Raw genomic sequence first — 17,430 nt, 5'->3', positions numbered from 1 at the left:
AGGCGTGCAGGAGGCAGCTGATCAATGTTTCTCTTTCATTGATGTTTCTAATTCTCTATCCCTCTCCCTTCCTCTCTGTAAAAAATCAATAACATATATTTTAAAAGAAAAGAAAAGAAGAATTGATTCTCTAGAAGTATTTTTATATCTGCAGAAAGGTTTTCAAGAATGTGTATATTGTATTGTTCAAAATTGGAAAAATTGGAAAATAATCTAAAGCCATATGGACAATTAGATTAATTACAGATAACTATGACCTGGCTTAAAAAATCAAGTCATTTTAAATGTTTGCAGTGCTAGTTTGGTGGTAATAAACTCGTTTAGCCTTTTATTGTTTGCAAAGCTCTTTATTTCAGAGCCTTGGTTTTCATTACTTTGTATACTTCATGTTACTCTCTTCTGGCCTAAAGTGTTTTATTGAGAAATCAGCTGACAGTCTAATGGAAACTCCCTTGTAGGTAACTTTCTGTCTCTCTCTAGCAGCCTTGCAGTCTTTAAGATTCTTTCCTTGTCTTTAATGCTTGCCATTTTAATTATGATGTGTCTAGGTATGGGTCTTTTAGGGTTCATCTTGATTGGGAATAAAATTATGTAATACTTCACAAAGTTGTGTCATCCTTGTGCAGGGGCCATGCTAATCTCTATCATTCCAATTTTAGTATATGTGCTGCCGAAGTGAGCACTTTATTTATTTTTAAAAAATATTTTTACTTGACTTTTTAGAGAGAAAGGAAAGGGATAGAGAGGTGTAAACATCTATGAGAGAAATATCAATTGACTGCCTCCTCTATTCCCCCTTCTGGGGATCAAGCTCACAACCCAGGCATGTGCCCAACCAGAAATCAAACCATTAACCTTTTGGTTCATGAGTTGACCCTCAACCACTAGACCACGCCTGTTTGGGCCACATTTTAATTTAATTTAATTTAATTGATTAAATCAAATTTAATCAATTTAATTAAATTTGCATTTTAATTATGATGTGTCTTGGTGTGAGCCTCTCTGGTTTCCTCTTGTTTGGGACTTGCTGTGCTTTCTGGACTTGTAAGTCTAGTTCTTTCACAGGCAGGGAAAGGTTTCTGTTATTATTTATTTAAATAGATTTTCAATATCCTGTTCTCTCTTCTTCTTCTGGCACTCCCATTCGCTACTTGATTAAAGCATTTAATCCATTCACATTTAAAGTAATTTTTGATTAGGTATGTAGTTATTGCCATTTTAGTATTCATATTTTTGTTATTTTTTTTCTTCTTAAAATTGTATCTTTAACATTTCTTGTAATACTGGTTTAGTGGTAATAAACTTGTTCTTGTCTTGGAAGCTCTTTATCTTTCCCTCAATTCTAAATGATAGTCTCACTGCTGGGCAGAATAATCTTGGTTGTAGGTCCTTGATTTTCATCACTAGAATATTAAATGCCAAATGCCTATGGCCTGCAAAGTTTCTGTAGAGAAATCAGTTGATAGTCTCATAGAGGTTCCCTTTTAGGTAACTGCTTTTCTCTAGCTGCTTTTAAGATTTTTTTCTCTTTGTCTTTAACATCTAGCATTTCAATTATGATATGTATTGGTGTGAAACTCTTTGAATATATCTTGTTTGGGACTCTCTGTGCTTCCTAGACTTGTATGTCTTTTCCTTTTAGCAGGTTAGGGAAGGTTTTAGTCACCTGAGTCGAATGCTTCAGATGTGTCCTTTGTGTGGGCTGTGTTACACCCTCCTGTTGTAGTTGAACCCTGACAGCAATTGGCAGGCCAGTGGAAGGGATTGATTCTCTGGCTGACTGACTATGAGGAATGGCTGTGACTACAGGGGAGGAGCTATTACACAGGGGCTAATCCCACAGAGCAGGATTCACATAGAGGGGCCCTGGTGTCTATTGAGTTTCCCTTCTGGGTGTGTCTTTGTAGAGGTGGTTGGGTGATGCTCTGGCATAATCTGAAGCTGGCCACTAGGTGTGTTGATTCTGGGGACTCTTGCTAGGGGGTATGGGGCAGGTGAAGGTCTAGGGCTGCAAAGTGGGATCTGCAGGTGGTTGTCACTTGTGCTGTGCTTGGAAGCACCTGGAAGAGGCTAAGCTTGGAATTGAGGCCAGCTGCCACTAGTGCCAGGCTTGGGGCCACTTAGCAAGAAGCACAGGCCATTCTGAGGCCAGATGCTGCTTGTTTGTGGTTTGTGAACCTGTGAGAGATTTTAGGAAAGTCTGCAGCATTAACCAAGATGGACCATTTAGATGGAAAAGCCCCTGAAAGTAGCTTGGGTGGGTGTGCAAGTTTGATGGGGCAGGATCAATGAGTCACCAGGGTGGGGCTTTACCAGGTTAATGGACACTCAGGCTTGAGGCCTGCTTGTGCCTGCAGGAACTGTGGAGGGGGAGTGCTCAATAAAGGAGCAATGATATCTGCCAGCACTTCTGTCTGAGAGAAAGCTGTCCCTCCAGTGCTCACCCTGAAGCTGGACAATTCATTTCTCCCAATTGTTTCTGAGGCTCTTTTCAAAAAAATCTTTATTGTTGAGAGTACTATAGATGTCCCCATTTTCCCCCTCACACCCCCCTCCATCCAATTTTCACCCTGCCCCAGGCCTTCACAACCCTATTGTTTGTGTCCATGGGTAATGAATATATGCATGTAAGTTCTTTGGTTAATCTCTTCCTGTCCCTCCCCCACACCTTTACTCTGAGATTCCTTAGTCTGTTCCATGTTTCTATACCTCTGGTTTTATTTTATTCATCAGTTTATTTTCTTCATTAGATTCCTTGTTTGGTAATTTTTATTTTTACTTTCAGTTGTTGATAGATATGTATTTATTGCCATTTTATTGTTCATATTTCTTCCTCTTCCTCTTCCTCCTCCTCCTCCTTCTCCTTCTCCTCATCCTCTTCCTCCTCCCCTTCTTCCTCTTCTTAAAGAATACCCTTCAATATTTCATGTAATACTGGTTTAGTGGCGATGAACTCCTTTAGCTTTTTCTTGTCTGTGAAGCTCTTTATCTGACCTTCAATTCTAAATGATAGCTTTGCTGGGTAGAGTAATCTTGGTTGTAGGTCCTTGCTATTCATCATTTTTTAATATTTCTTGCCACTCCCTTCTGGCCTTCAAAGTTTCTGTTGCAAAATCAGCTGATAGTCATATGGGCACTCCCTTGTAGGTAACTAACTGCTTTTCTCTTGCTTCTTTTAAGATTCTCTCTTTGTCTTTAACCTTTTGCATTTTAATTATGATGTGTCTTGGTGTGAGCCTCTCTGGTTTCCTCTTGTTTGGGACTTGCTGTGCTTTCTGGACTTGTAAGTCTAGTTCTTTCACAGGCAGGGAAAGGTTTCTGTTTTTATTTATTTAAATAGATTTTCAATATCCTCTTCTCTCTTCTTCTTCTGGCACTCCCATTCACTACCTTCATATTTTTGGATTCATTTTTCTTTTTGCTCTTCGGATTGGGTATTTTTTGCTTCTTCATATTCCAAATCACTGATTTGATTATCTGCATCTTCTATTCTACTGTTGACTCCTAGTAATTTATTCTTTATTTCAAATAGTGTATCCTTCATTTCTGACTGGTCCTATTCATGTCTTTGATGTTCTCACTAATTCCTTGAAATTCTCACTAAGTCCATTGAAGCTCTCATTAAGATCCTTGAGCATCCTTATAACCATTGTTTTGAACTCTGTATCTAATAGTTTCATTTAGTAGAATAATCTTGGTTGTAGGTCCTTGATTTTCATCACTAGAATATTAAATGCCAAATGCCTATGGCCTGCAAAGTTTCTGTAGAGAAATCAGTTGATAGTCTCATAGAGGTTCCCTTTTAGGTAACTGCTTTTCTCTAGCTGCTTTTAAGATTTTTTTCTCTTTGTCTTTAACATCTAGCATTTCAATTATGATATGTATTGGTGTGAAACTCTTTGAATATATCTTGTTTGGGACTCTCTGTGCTTCCTAGACTTGTATGTCTTTTCCTTTTAGCAGGTTAGGGAAGGTTTTAGTCACCTGAGTCGAATGCTTCAGATGTGTCCTTTGTGTGGGCTGTGTTACACCCTCCTGTTGTAGTTGAACCCTGACAGCAATTGGCAGGCCAGTGGAAGGGATTGATTCTCTGGCTGACTGACTATGAGGAATGGCTGTGACTACAGGGGAGGAGCTATTACACAGGGGCTAATCCCACAGAGCAGGATTCACATAGAGGGGCCCTGGTGTCTATTGAGTTTCCCTTCTGGGTGTGTCTTTGTAGAGGTGGTTGGGTGATGCTCTGGCATAATCTGAGGAGCAGGACTTGCTTCAGTGGGGCTTTGATGCTCACTATGTCTGCCACTTGATTGTGTCACTCATGGATGCCTAGACTTGTAATCTGGTGAAGTCTGAAGCTGTTCACCAGGTACACTGGCTCTTGACTCCCCCCCCCCAACCCCCCCAGAAGATGCAAAGTCAGCCACTGCCTGTGACCTGCCTGTGGCCACTCATCAGGAAGCTGCCACTAGTGCCAGGCTTGGGGCCACTTAGCAAGAAGCACAGGGCATTCTGAGGCCAGATGCTGCTTGTTTGTGGTTTGTGAACCTGTGAGAGATTTTAGGAAAGTCTGCAGCATTAACCAAGATGGACCATTTAGATGGAAAAGCCCCTGAAAGTAGCTTGGGTGGGTGTGCAAGTTTGATGGGGCAGGATCAATGAGTCACCAGGGTGGGGCTTTACCAGGTTAATGGACACTCAGGCTTGAGGCCTGCTTGTGCCTGCAGGAACTGTGGAGGGGGAGTGCTCAATAAAGGAGCAATGATATCTGCCAGCACTTCTGTCTGAGAGAAAGCTGTCCCTCCAGTGCTCACCCTGAAGCTGGACAATTGCGATAGGGAAGGTCTCAGCATAGGAACAATGACTCCTTCATGCATCCCTGTCTGGGAGAAAGCTGCCCGAGTTCTTGCTCTAATGCCAGACAACCCAGTTCCTTCCTATATGGTCTTGGATCCTTCCAGGCCCCTGCCCCAGCACTGGAGCTCAGAGGGAGTGAGTCTGAGTACTAGTAAGTTCATGGGCCAGCCCTGTAAGAGGAAGTGCCTGGGTCTCCAGGAGCCTCTGTGTCACTCAGTCTGCTACACTGTTGATGTAGGACTTACCCATTCTGAGTCTCTACCCCTCCTACCAGTACTTTATTGCACTGACTTGAACTTCCAGCACTGTCTTGAATTAAAGTTATGGTAGCAGACATCCCTGCCTTGTTCCTAATCTAAGAGGTAAAGATTTCAGTCTTTTACCTTTAAGTATCATGTCAGCTATAGGATTTTTGTAGATGTCCTTTATCAAGTTTAGGAAGTTACTCTCTATTCTTATTTTTCTAAGGGTTTTAAAAGATCATTAATTGGTGTTAACTTTTGTGAAATGCTTCTAAATCAGTCAGTATGATACATGAGTTTTATTCCTTAGACTGCTCATATGGTGGATTACATTGATTGATTTTTTAACTATTGAACCAGCCTTGCATCACTGGATAAACTCCATTTGAATTTGGTGTATAATCCTATATAATAAAAGCCTAATTGACCTAACAGTGGAACGACTGGTCGCTATGACACTCACTGACCACCAGGGGGCAGACACTCAACAAAGGAGCTGCCCCCTGGTGGTCAGGGTACTCCCACAGCCAGAAGCCGGGCTCACAGCTGGCGAGCACAGCGGTGGTGGCGGGAGCCTCTCCCACCTCCGTGGCAGCACTAAGGAGCAGCAAGCAGGTGAGCAGTAAAGAGTGAGGGGTCCGAGACTGTGAGAGGAATGTCCAACTGCTGGCTTAGGCCCGCTTTCCAGAGGGAGCGGGCCTAAGCCATCAGCTGGACATCCCCCGAGGGGTCCCAGATTGCAAGAGGGTGCAGGCCGGGTTGAGGGCCCCCCGCCACACACACCCTGTGCACGAATTTCATGCACTGGGCCTCTAGTTCTTTAATATATTCTTGGTATGATGAATAATTTTTTATTGAAATCTGGTCATTTTTATATTATGTTTTGTATACTGTATCTTATTTTAACTCACTTTTTGGGATATTATTCCTCTGTTATTTCATTTGTGACATGTTTCTTTGGCTACTTCCCTGTGCCTGTTTCTATGTATTAGGTAGAGCTGCTATGTCTCCTGGAATTGGTAGAGCGGCCTTGTGTAGTAGTGTCCTGTAGGGCCAAGTGGCTCAGCCTCCCCAGTCCTCTGAGCTGGGCACTCTAGATGTGCCCCTGTGTGGGCTGTATTCACTGTCTTGTTGTAGTTGAGCCTTGATGGCTGTTGGCATCACTGGGAGGAATTCATCCCCAGGTCAATTGGCTGTGAGGAACAGCTGTGACTATAGTGGAAGCTCTGGCATAATCTGAAGCTGGCCACTAGGTGTGTTGATTCTGGGGACTCTTGGTAGGGGGTATGGGGCAGGTGAAGGTCAACTGCTGCCTGTTTATGGCTTTCTGTGGTGTTTGGCTGGAGGATAGTAGTTATTGTCTAAAAGTATTGCTCCTGATTGGCTGCCCCTCTTCTGTTTCTTTGGCTACACAGGATAGGTGTTTGTTGCAGCAATTGATATTGTTGGATAGCTAGCTTCTGCTCCAAATCTGAGATGATGCAAAAAGAAAATCCAGAGAGCTCACCACTATGTCATTTCTTGGAACTGGATGTGATCACCTAGCCTGCCTTCTTCTTTCCTCCTTTCAAAGTCTTCTTACAGTTTTATTTATAATGTGCGGGATTTTTAGTTGTACTTAGTAGGAGGAATAAGGAAAACCATGTCTACTCCATCATTCCAGGAGCACAAGACTCCCCCCCCCAACCCCCCCAGAAGATGCAAAGTCAGCCACTGCCTGTGACCTGCCTGTGGCCACTCATCAGGATACAGAGCAGTCTGCAGATGGCTGCTACTTGTGTTGGGCTTGGAAGTTTCTAGGAAAGGCCAAGCTGTGAAGCAAGGCAAGCTGCTGTTAGTGCTGGGTCTGGGGCCTCTTATTGAGTGATATGGGGCACCCTGATGCTAGCTGCTGCTTGTGTCAGAGATTTTAGGAATGTCTGAAGCCTGAGTCAGGACAGGCCATCCATATGGAAAAGCCACAGCAAACAACTTGGGTGGAGCTACAAATGGGTAGGGCTGGGTTTCAGGATTTACCAGCTTGAAGCAAGCAGTGTGAACTAGGTTGGATACTCATATATGGGGCCTGTTGTCAGCTCTGCGATAGGGAAGGTCTCAGCATAGGAACAATGACTCCTTCATGCATCCCTGTCTGGGAGAAAGCTGCCCGAGTTCTTGCTCTAATGCCAGACAACCCAGTTCCTTCCTATATGGTCTTGGATCCTTCCAGGCCCCTGGATATTTTCATACAATAGCTTACACTTACATTTATTTTTTTTGTTCAATTATAAATAGACTCTATAAATTTACATTTCAGAAAAAATCTAGAAAATACAGAACAGTACAAAGAAGAAAGTTAAAAAACACTTGTAATATCTCTTTTCAAAGGTATTAATTTTTAATATTTTGACTTATTTTCATATGTTTTTAAATAAAATACAAAATTGGAATCATGCTATATGTAGTGTATTTCTTATTCCATTTTTTCACTAGTGATGTATTGTTAACAATTTCCTCTTTCTGTAAACATTTCTATAGAGTATGATTGTGTAGTTTTTCACTGAGTAGATATACCATAATTCATGTAACTAATTCCTTACTATTGGGCAAACATTATTGTTTCCAGACTTTCCATTGTAATAAATATGATTATACACATTCCAAAGTGTAAGATTTAAAAAGAAGGGGGTTTGGCCAAAGCTGACATTCCATCTTTTTCAAAGGTGTTCCAGTTTCCTCTGATTATGATGGTGTTATTTTCTTAAGAATTGACCCAGAGTAGAACTTGAGAAGTTACTTTTCGTCCCTTTCTCTTCCACTTCCTTCTCTTCTTTCCCCTTTCTATCCCCTTGTCCCTCCCTCCAGAAATATTTAAGTAAAAAATAATTTATTCCTGTTGTTAAGAAGTTCAAATCAAGAAAGGAAGAGGAAATAGGACCTTTGGTTCTCATGATAACTCAGCTTGGAACCAGAGAAAGCCATTTGAATATTTTGTCTTTCCTATCTTTAACTATAAAGTGAAAAAGTTGAGTTAGTAGTTATTTAAGGTTATCCCCAGCTCCTGACTGTTATTTTTTCCTTTCTCTAGGCCTTCATAATGTCACTCAGGTGATGTCATCACCGTTTTTCTATTTTTCCCCCTGTTGATTTTAATGATTTTTTGGCAGTTATTGTTTATCTTTGTTTTATTATTATTTTTAAATTTTCTGGCAGGATTGTTCTGTGTGTGAAGAATATGGGGGAGGAGGGATAGAACCTTCAGTTTCCAGGTGAAGGATCTATTCCCTGGGGTGGGTGCCGGAGTCAGTCACCACTGAATTTCATTATGTGCCATCTCTCTCCTGTTATAGCCATTTAGTCTCTCTGGGCCTCAGTTTCCTTATCTGTAAAACAGAGAGAAATTTATCGACCTCACAGCTTTCCTTTAAGAGGTAAATGAAGTTATAAGGGGGAAGTCCTCCGTGAAATAAACAGAAGTCCTGCAAAGAGTGCAAAGAGGCTCAAGGGACCTCTCACCGCTAAGATGGCAGAATGCAGGCATCAAGTTCGTCCATTCTACATTGAACCAGATTGGCCTTAGCTATCCCAGACTCTTTCACTAGCATCTATTTATTTCCCACCTTCATTAATCCACCCTTTTGATGCTACTTTCTTAGCTCCCAAGCCTTCTCCTTTTCAGGAAGAATTTTTGGCCACATGTTTGCAATTGTCTGCCCCCACTCCTCAGGTACTTTGTTGGCTCCCTAGCCTTGACTTCTCAGTAGGGAAGCCAAGCATCTGGCCAAACTGAAGGGCTTGATTCTCATTCCTGCCAAGGTAAGAGCCAGTACCATAAAACTTTCTCACACATGCTTAGGGGCTCTTGGCATGTTTTGGAGGTCTGACATCAAGGACAGCCTGAAGGATTAAATGTCAAGGTAAACACTCTACCCACAGCACCTGGGAAGTCAGTTCACATTCAGCCTGATCTCACTGGAGTGTGAGTGGTTTCGTACTTGATAGCAGAATCCATAAAACTCTGTATTAATGTGTGGTCAGGACAGTTGCAGACACTGTTTTTTCAATATTTGTTTTTTTAGATAAACTACTCATTGGAAATAAAGACAGTCAAAGCATGAATGGAGGAATACAGTTGCTATCTTATGTATATATATAATAGAGAAATATACTAATTAACTGGGACACCATAACGGGTTGACCGGACAGGGGGAGGTTGCTCGCACAGTATTGGGGTCCGGGCGGCAGGGGCCTCCGCATGCCTGTGCTGGGGGAGGGCCTGATCAGCAGTGGCCCTGGCTGCTTCAAGGGCCAGAGAGGAAGGCAGGGTCGGACCGGTGACTTGAGGGTGGGCGGCGCCGTGCGGTTTCGAATGGCGCGCTGGGCTCCTAGTTTGTAATAATTAGAAGATATGTAGATATTGAGTGGTATCTCCTAGTCCTGGAGCAGGACTGAACACTGACAAAATTCTCCAAACCAAGGTCTCTCCTTCCAAATAAGACCAGGAAATCGTATCCCAAAGATGTGATCTACGAAACAAGTGTTAAAACTTTCCTTTCTAAAAATGTCTCCCTTTTGTCCAGCTGGGATGCTCAAATTTCCACTATTTGGTTTACGACTTTGTTCTCTTTGTGTGCTAAAATTAAGCTAAGTAATAACTAAGGTCAAGTTAAGGTCCCTAACACATTGTTAAAGACAGTGTTTTGATGGAGTCAGAACATAGGATATTTCAGAGGGAAGACGAGAGACCAGAGCAGCAGATGATATCCAACAATACTGAGTGTGTACAAGGAGGCAGAGTAGTGTAGGCTCAAAGGTTTATTGGCAGGTTGAATGAGATAATGTACATGAAGTTTTTAGCCCAGAGCCTGATACTGGTATGTACTCACTAACTTATTATTACTGCAATGTGCCTTGCAGACTGATGTTGGGAGACATCAGAGAACAATACAAACTTGATTTTTGCACTCAAGGAGCTAAAGTTGGGTAGATGGGCAACTAACCAAAATTTATAATAGGGTGTGTGGTAAGTAATATGTTGGAGGAAGATCAGAGTAGGGTGTTTTAGGAGCATGGAGCTGGGGCACACTATTCAATATTCTGATTAGGAGGGCTTTCCAGAGGTGATTGTCTGTTCTCTAAGCTGAATGACAAATGGAGGATGTGGAGAGAGGAGAGTTTCTTTCTTTCTTTTTTTAAAATCCTCACTTGAGTATATTTTTTCAGACAGAGTGTGAGGGAGGGAGCATGGGGTGGGTGGAGAGAGAGAGAGAGAGAGAAACATTGATGTGAGAGAGACCCGCAGATTGGTTGCCTCCTGCACACACCCCAATCAGGGCTGGGGATCACACCTGCAACTGAAGTATGTGCCCTTGACCTGGAATTGAACCTGCAACCCTTTGGTTCTTGGACAGATGTTCTAACCACTGAGCAAAAATGGCCAGGGCAAAGGAGGAGAGTTTCAAACACATAAATGAAAATCCAGAACTGCAACCAAGCCGGGCATGTGCTGAAAGCTGAGAGTTTAGTTGTTGGAGAACAGAGTACCAGTTGGTCACTGTATTGAAACAAGGCTGAGGAGATTGACCAGCAGAAGGGAGAGTAGAAAGTGGTGGGCATAAAATATCTAAAAATATTTTTATTGATTTCAGAGAGAGGAAGGGAGAGGAAGAGGAAGCTAAAAACATCAATGATGAGAGAGAATCATTGATAGGCTGCCTCCTGCACGCCACCTATTGGAGATGGAGCCTGTAACCTGGACATATCCCCTGACTGGGAATCAAACCGTGCTCTCCTGGTTCCTGGATCTATAGTAATTTGAAGCTGGAACTGACTTCTCCAAAGTGAGAAGAATCTTAGTCACCAGCATAAATCTGCCAGTTGTTTTTGGAACATTGATGCTGCAATCAATTTTTATTGAATTTGGGAGAAAACGGAACATTCTGGTCACCACTTTTGTGCTCTGTATCAAGTGCTGTAATTGGAATGTTGTTATTTCTCTGCTTGCAGATCTCTCTTTACTACCCTTTTCCTCAGAAGAGTCAGTGTTACAAAGATCGCTTCACTTGCGTTTCTCAGTGGGGGTCTGCCATGTGTGGTACCACAAAGAACAGTCAAGGACCACTGAGGATAGAAGGGGACACAGCTGGATAATCTGGGAATTCAAAATTGTTAAAAGCTTACAAAATAACTAGTATACAGAAAAAGTAAATAATACAATTCATCTCACATCCACTCCTACACTCTGCTGAGGTAACTAATGTTAACAGATTATACTTTTGCCCAAGACCACATACCTATAAATAAGGTCCAAGACCACATATCTGTAAACCTATACATACATAGAAAACCAGTTCTTTATTTTTTTATTTTTTAAAATATATTTTATTGATTTTTTACAGAGAGGAAGGGAGGGGGTAGAGAATTAGAAACATAGATGAGAGAGAAACACTGATCAGCTGCCTCCTGCATACCTCGTACTGGAGATGTGCCCACAACCAAGGTACATGCCCTTGACCGGAATCAAACCTGGGACCCTTCAGTCCGCAGGCCGACACTGTATCCATTGAGCCAAACCGGTTAGGGCAGTTCTTTATTTTTAAAAGGGGTTATACTTCATACATTACTTTGAAACTTGTGTTCTCATTTAATGATACACCGTGGACAGTATTTCAGTGTTAGAAACATAGAGATGTATTCTAGTCTTTTTAATGCTACATACTATTCCGTCGTATAATGTGCTATAATTTAATCAACCAGTCTACTCCTGATGGACCTTCAGATTGTTCTCAGATCACACTATAAAATGCTATAATAAGTGTGCATATTTATAAATTCTTACAGGGTTTTTATGTGGGTTGAATGAATCAATGTGTATATATAGAAACTTCACATTTTTTCTTATGAGGATGCCAAGTTCTTTCTTCTGAATCCTTGGAAGCCAATACTCAATTTTTGGGTAGAGGGAGAAATGGTTCTCAGCTTTGACCCTCTTCAATCTTATATGAGCCAGTAGCACCCAAACTTGTTGGTCTCAGGATCCTTATACTCTCAAAAATGATCAAAAACCGCAAAAAGCCCTAGTCTGTTTGGCTCAGTGGATAGAGTGTCAGCCTGTGGACTGAAGGGTCCCAGGTTCGATTCTGGTCCAGGGCACATGCCTGAGTTGCAGGCTCGATCCCCTGTGGGTGTCATGCAGGAGGCAGCCGATCTATGATTCCCTCTCATCGTTGATATTTCTATTTCTCCCTCCCTCTCCCTTCCTCTCTGAAATCAATAAAAATATTTTTAAAAAGAACCGCAAAAGTATTTTTGTTAATGGGAATAACATCTATCAATATTTACCATACTAGAAGTTAAAACTGAGAAATTTAAAAAATATTTATGATTTCAGCCTGGCCTGTGTTGCTTGGTAGTTGAGCGTTGACCGATGAACCAGGGGGCCACAGTTTGATTCCCGGCAGGACACATGCCCGGATTGCAGGTTCAATTCCCAGTGGGGGGCATGCATGAGGCAGCCGTCAATGTGCCTCTCTCATCATTGATGTTTCTATCTCTCTCTCCCTCTCCCTTCTTTGAAATCAATAAAAATATTTTTAAAAAAATATTTATGATTTCAATTAAAAGTAATAATAGATTAATATAAATAATATATTTACATATTAACATAATATTAAAATTTAGATACAGCAGAACCTTAAAAATTAAGTAATATATTTTTATGAAAAGTAGTTATGATTACCGAAACAAAAATATTAATGAGAAGAGCAACATTGGTTTTCCTTTTTGCACATTTCTTAATATCCAGCTTAATAGATGGATATTAAGATGGATTCAGACATCTGATTCTGCATTCTGGTAAGATGTTTTGGTTAAACTGTATAAAGAACGTTTTTCAAATATGTAGTTTAAAAAGAAGAGGATTTTAATGGAATTTTTATGTAATTGTGGATATTCTTCTTTGATACTACGTCAACACTTGACAAGTGGTAGTTTCATAAAGGTTATGTGTAATGTGGAGTCTGAAACCATATCACTAAATGTGTGCTTGGCTACATTAAAAGTAATTGTTCCATCTTGCTTTTTGAATGGATCTTTTACTTATACATTGGTCATTTAAAAAACATTGGTCCCTTCAGTTATGTAGGGCTTTCAAATGCAGTTGTTAATATCACTACAATCTCCTTAGAAAAGTTAGAAGGAAGACTTTAGAGTCTAGTACTAAATACTAATTTTCTAAAATCCCGATTTCCACTTTAGATCACAAAGATTATCATTGGAAACATATGCTGTTAATTATTTTACTTGAAGTGACAGATTTCATTCATTTTGAGTAAAATATTTGCCAAATACCCAATTCTGAATAACCATAGTTTGACTACCATTGGCTCCATAAAAAAAAAAAAAAGGCTGGTTTAGCTTATAGCTCAAACAGTCTCACGGGTGCTTTTCCTTGAGTCAGTCTTCATACTTTTGCTCGCAGCCTCGATGCTTTATTCATACTTCTTATTTATTCCTTCCCACAGAATATGAAAAAAATGTGTATTCAATGGTCAGGATTTAACAAGGTCAGTATGTTTCCTGCATCATCAAGAATGTTATTAAATGTAACTGGCCTTTTTATTTCCTGCAAGTGTGTTAACAGTGAAGAAATTAATAATTACTACTACAGTTGGGTGCCAGTGCCTTGATTCATGCTAAAGCCCTAAAAGTTTTACCCTCCATTGCTTTTGTACTATCAGTGCAAAGGCCAATGCACTGAAAAAGGCAATGGATTCTGGCTTTATTTTGAAAATATCTTGATCTTATTCATCTCTGGAAACGGGTGCAGAATACCCTCAAGGGTGCAGCCAGTGTTGAGAACCACTTCTCTAGTGCTTCTCAAATATTAATGCACACAGATTGCCTTGGGGTGTGAGTAAAAGACAGATTCGAAATCAGTAGCCTAGAGGTGGGACCAGAAAACAGTATTTGTAACAGGTTCCCAGGTGAAGATGATGCTTCCTGTAGTTGGCTGCTTTTTGAAGCAAGTCTCTAGATCTGCACTGTCTAACACTGGAGCCACTAAGTTAGATGTGGCTGCTTTAATTTAAAGTAATTAAATAAAAATAAATATACAGTTGATCAGCCGTATGACTCACATTTTGAGCACTCAAAGCCAGCTGAGACTCGTGGCTACCATAGTGCACACACAAATAGAGAACATTTTCATCATCACAGGAAGTCATTGGACAGTGCAACTCTAGATCCTTTGCATGGAGTGAATAATGACAGGCTCATGTAACTAAGTTCTTAAATATTAATTGGAAGCTATCCTTCAAAACCATGTGGGGGTAGCTTATGAATAACTTCATTTTTTTTCTGATAAATGTAACAAAGGCAATAACTTTAGGATTTTAAAAATGTTTTAAACTTGATAGCTTCAAGTTGCCTCACTAATTTCTTATAGTGCCATGTCCTCATGAGCTTTGTAAGCTGATATCGCCCAGACTGGTGCATGGTATTCCATTTTTTTGTGGAAGAAAGTTTTCTATTGGAAAGATAAAATGATTAGATAACTGAGACAGAGATAGAAAAAGCCTTACTCATTGTAAACGATTTTCATAATCAAAACATGATCCTCTATACAATTTACAAGGAACAATTTCAGTGAAAAAAAAAAAACACAACTCCACGAGGGAGAATAAGAGGTTACATACACGTTGAAGGTTAGCAGGCGGGATAGTGTTTCGCCTGGGCACACGCCAGTGCAGGCAGCATGCTGCGAGGCATTCCTTGGAGTTCACTTGGGCAGTTCGTACTCTGATGAGAGCTGGCCAACCTCTGCATGCCCCACCTGACTCAAGGAAAGGTTCCAAGGTAGGCTTTCCAAAAGCATTCCTCGTCTGCAAAGTTCGCAAGCTCAGACGAGCCTAGTTGGAATGAAGAGCAAATAAAAGCTAACAAAAATAAGTGGGGGAGGTCATTCTAGATTGTATTATGGGTTCTTCTTTAGGTTATTATTTTCTGTCGCCTCTATATCCACCAGTGCAGTTTACTATATACTTCTAAGGAGTAAGTTATGAATGTAACACACCTGAAGCATAGCTTGTTATTCGGGGCTCTTAGAACATCTCAAATAGCAAAGCAAAAAGCCTTTTATGTCAAGCATTCCAGTTTTAAAAGAAGATATGGTGCTGGATATTTGGGGATAAATGAAAAATTCCAACCCAGCTATTGGTCTGTCTTTATGTAACTAATGTACTTTCATAAAACTGTTCCGTGAGAAGTAATAGGGGACAAAGAGAGTGTTCCGTCAGTCTTGGACACTGGTTTGCCAGAGTTCAGAAGCACAGGATTAGCAGTTCTTGTAACTTCATCCTCCAGAGTAGGTGCAGATGTTGCTCTTGTCAGTTCAGTTCTCATTTGGGTAGATGTGTGTTGGCTTTGAAACTTTTCAGACATCAATAAAATATCCCCACAGGAGCGCTGATGAACGCCATTGGAATCTACATCTAAGAAACATGTTTTCCTGTTGCCGCGTTAGCTGTCACTGTGGTTTTTGAGTCTGGTACCATCATTCTCTCAGTCTCCCGGCTCGCACATTCACAGCTTCAGAGCCAAGTCTTAACTCTTAACTCCGTGCTCTGTCATGGACTCTGGATTCCAATCTCTGTGGTCAGCATTATTGTGAAAGGCCAGGTTGGGGACATTGGTTCTGTTATTTAGTCGAGACAAACATAGGGACATTTTAGGTAAAAAGCAGAGGATTTCCTTTTGCTCTTTGGTGTGAAGGTGGGGCATGTGGGAGGCAGATGTGCTGGCTGGGCTGGCATTTTTGCAGACAATGTTCTGTGGCAGCTCAGTGCACAATGATTCCCCGCTTAGGCAGACATGGCCTTTTCCATTCACACCATTCTCTGTCTGTATCATTTGATTCAATTGCTCTACCCACGTTTACTGGCCTGACTCTTGCTTTAGAACACTGGTCTCTCATCATAATCTAACATACCTATGGGCATCAGAGTGATAAATGTTCAGCAGAGCTATGGGAAGAAATGCCAGCTTATAAAGACAGGATACTGGGGGCCAAATTCTCCTCTGCAACTTCTGAATGAACAATTGGCATTTATTAAGAATCTACTATGAGCCAGGCCATGGGTTAGGTGCCAATAGATAGTAGGCCTTCCAAACTCATTTGTCAAAAGCAAAAAAAATAAAAAATAAAAATAAATAGCTTATGGACTTTTCACAACAACCAAATCTATTAATGTATATTAGGATTTAAGAGGCTTAATATTAAATACTATAGGCCCGGTGCACGAAATTCGTGCACGGGGAGGAGGGGGGAAGGGGTGTCTCTCAGCCTGGCCTGCACCCTCTCCAATCTGGGACCCCTTGGGAGATGTCCGACTGCTGGTTTAGGCCCGAGCAGTCAGACATCCCTCTCACAATCCAGGACTGCTGGCTCCTAACTGCTCGCCTGCCTGCTCGCCTGATTGCCACTAACCGCTTCTGCCTGCCAGGCTGATCGCTCCCTAACTGCTCCTCTGCCGGCCTTATTGACGCCTAACTGCTCCCCTGCCAGCCTGATTGCCCCCAACTGCCCTCCCCTGCCGACCTGATGGCCCCCAACTTCCCTCCCCTGCCAGCCATCTTGTGGTGGCCATCTTGTGATGAAGTGAAGGCGGCCATCTTGTAATGACGTCACGCAAGGGCGTCAGCCCCCAACTTCCCTCCCCTGCCAGCCATCTTGTGGTGCCATCTTGTGATGAAGTGAGGGCGGCCATCTTGTAATGACATTGCGCAAGGGCGTCACACGAGGGCATGATGCCTCCTAGGCTTTTATTATATAGGATAATGGAGTGAACCCTGGAGGCAAGCAGTGTTCTTTTTTAAGGCAAATGGGTTTGAGTGTTCATACATCTAAATAAGGACCTAGGCTTTTATTATATAGGATAATGGAGTGAACCCTGGAGGCAAGCAGTGTTCTTTTTTAAAGGCAAATGGTTTGAGTGTTCATACATCTAAATAAGGACTTTTACTTCTTGTTAGTTCAGCATCATAATCTTAAACTTTAATGTGCTTAAAAATATTGTATAGGATTGTGTATAAAGCTATAGATTCTTGCCCTAGCTGCTTTGGCTCAGTGGATAGAGTGTCGACCTGTGGACTGAAGGGTTCTGAGTTTGATTCTGGTTAAAGGCACTGCCTGGGTTGCAGGCTCGATCCACAGTGGGGGACATGCAGGAGGCACCCGATTAATGATTCTCTCTCACCATTGATGTTCCTATCTCTTTCTCCCTCTCTCCTCCTCTCTGAAATCAATAAAAATATATTTTAAAAAAACACACAAAACAAAAACAAAAAAATTATA

Source organism: Myotis brandtii, unplaced genomic scaffold (assembly GCF_000412655.1).
Source record: "Myotis brandtii unplaced genomic scaffold, ASM41265v1 scaffold681, whole genome shotgun sequence".
Classification (NCBI taxonomy): Eukaryota; Metazoa; Chordata; class Mammalia; order Chiroptera; family Vespertilionidae; genus Myotis; species Myotis brandtii.
This window is presented reverse-complemented; position numbering follows the sequence as displayed.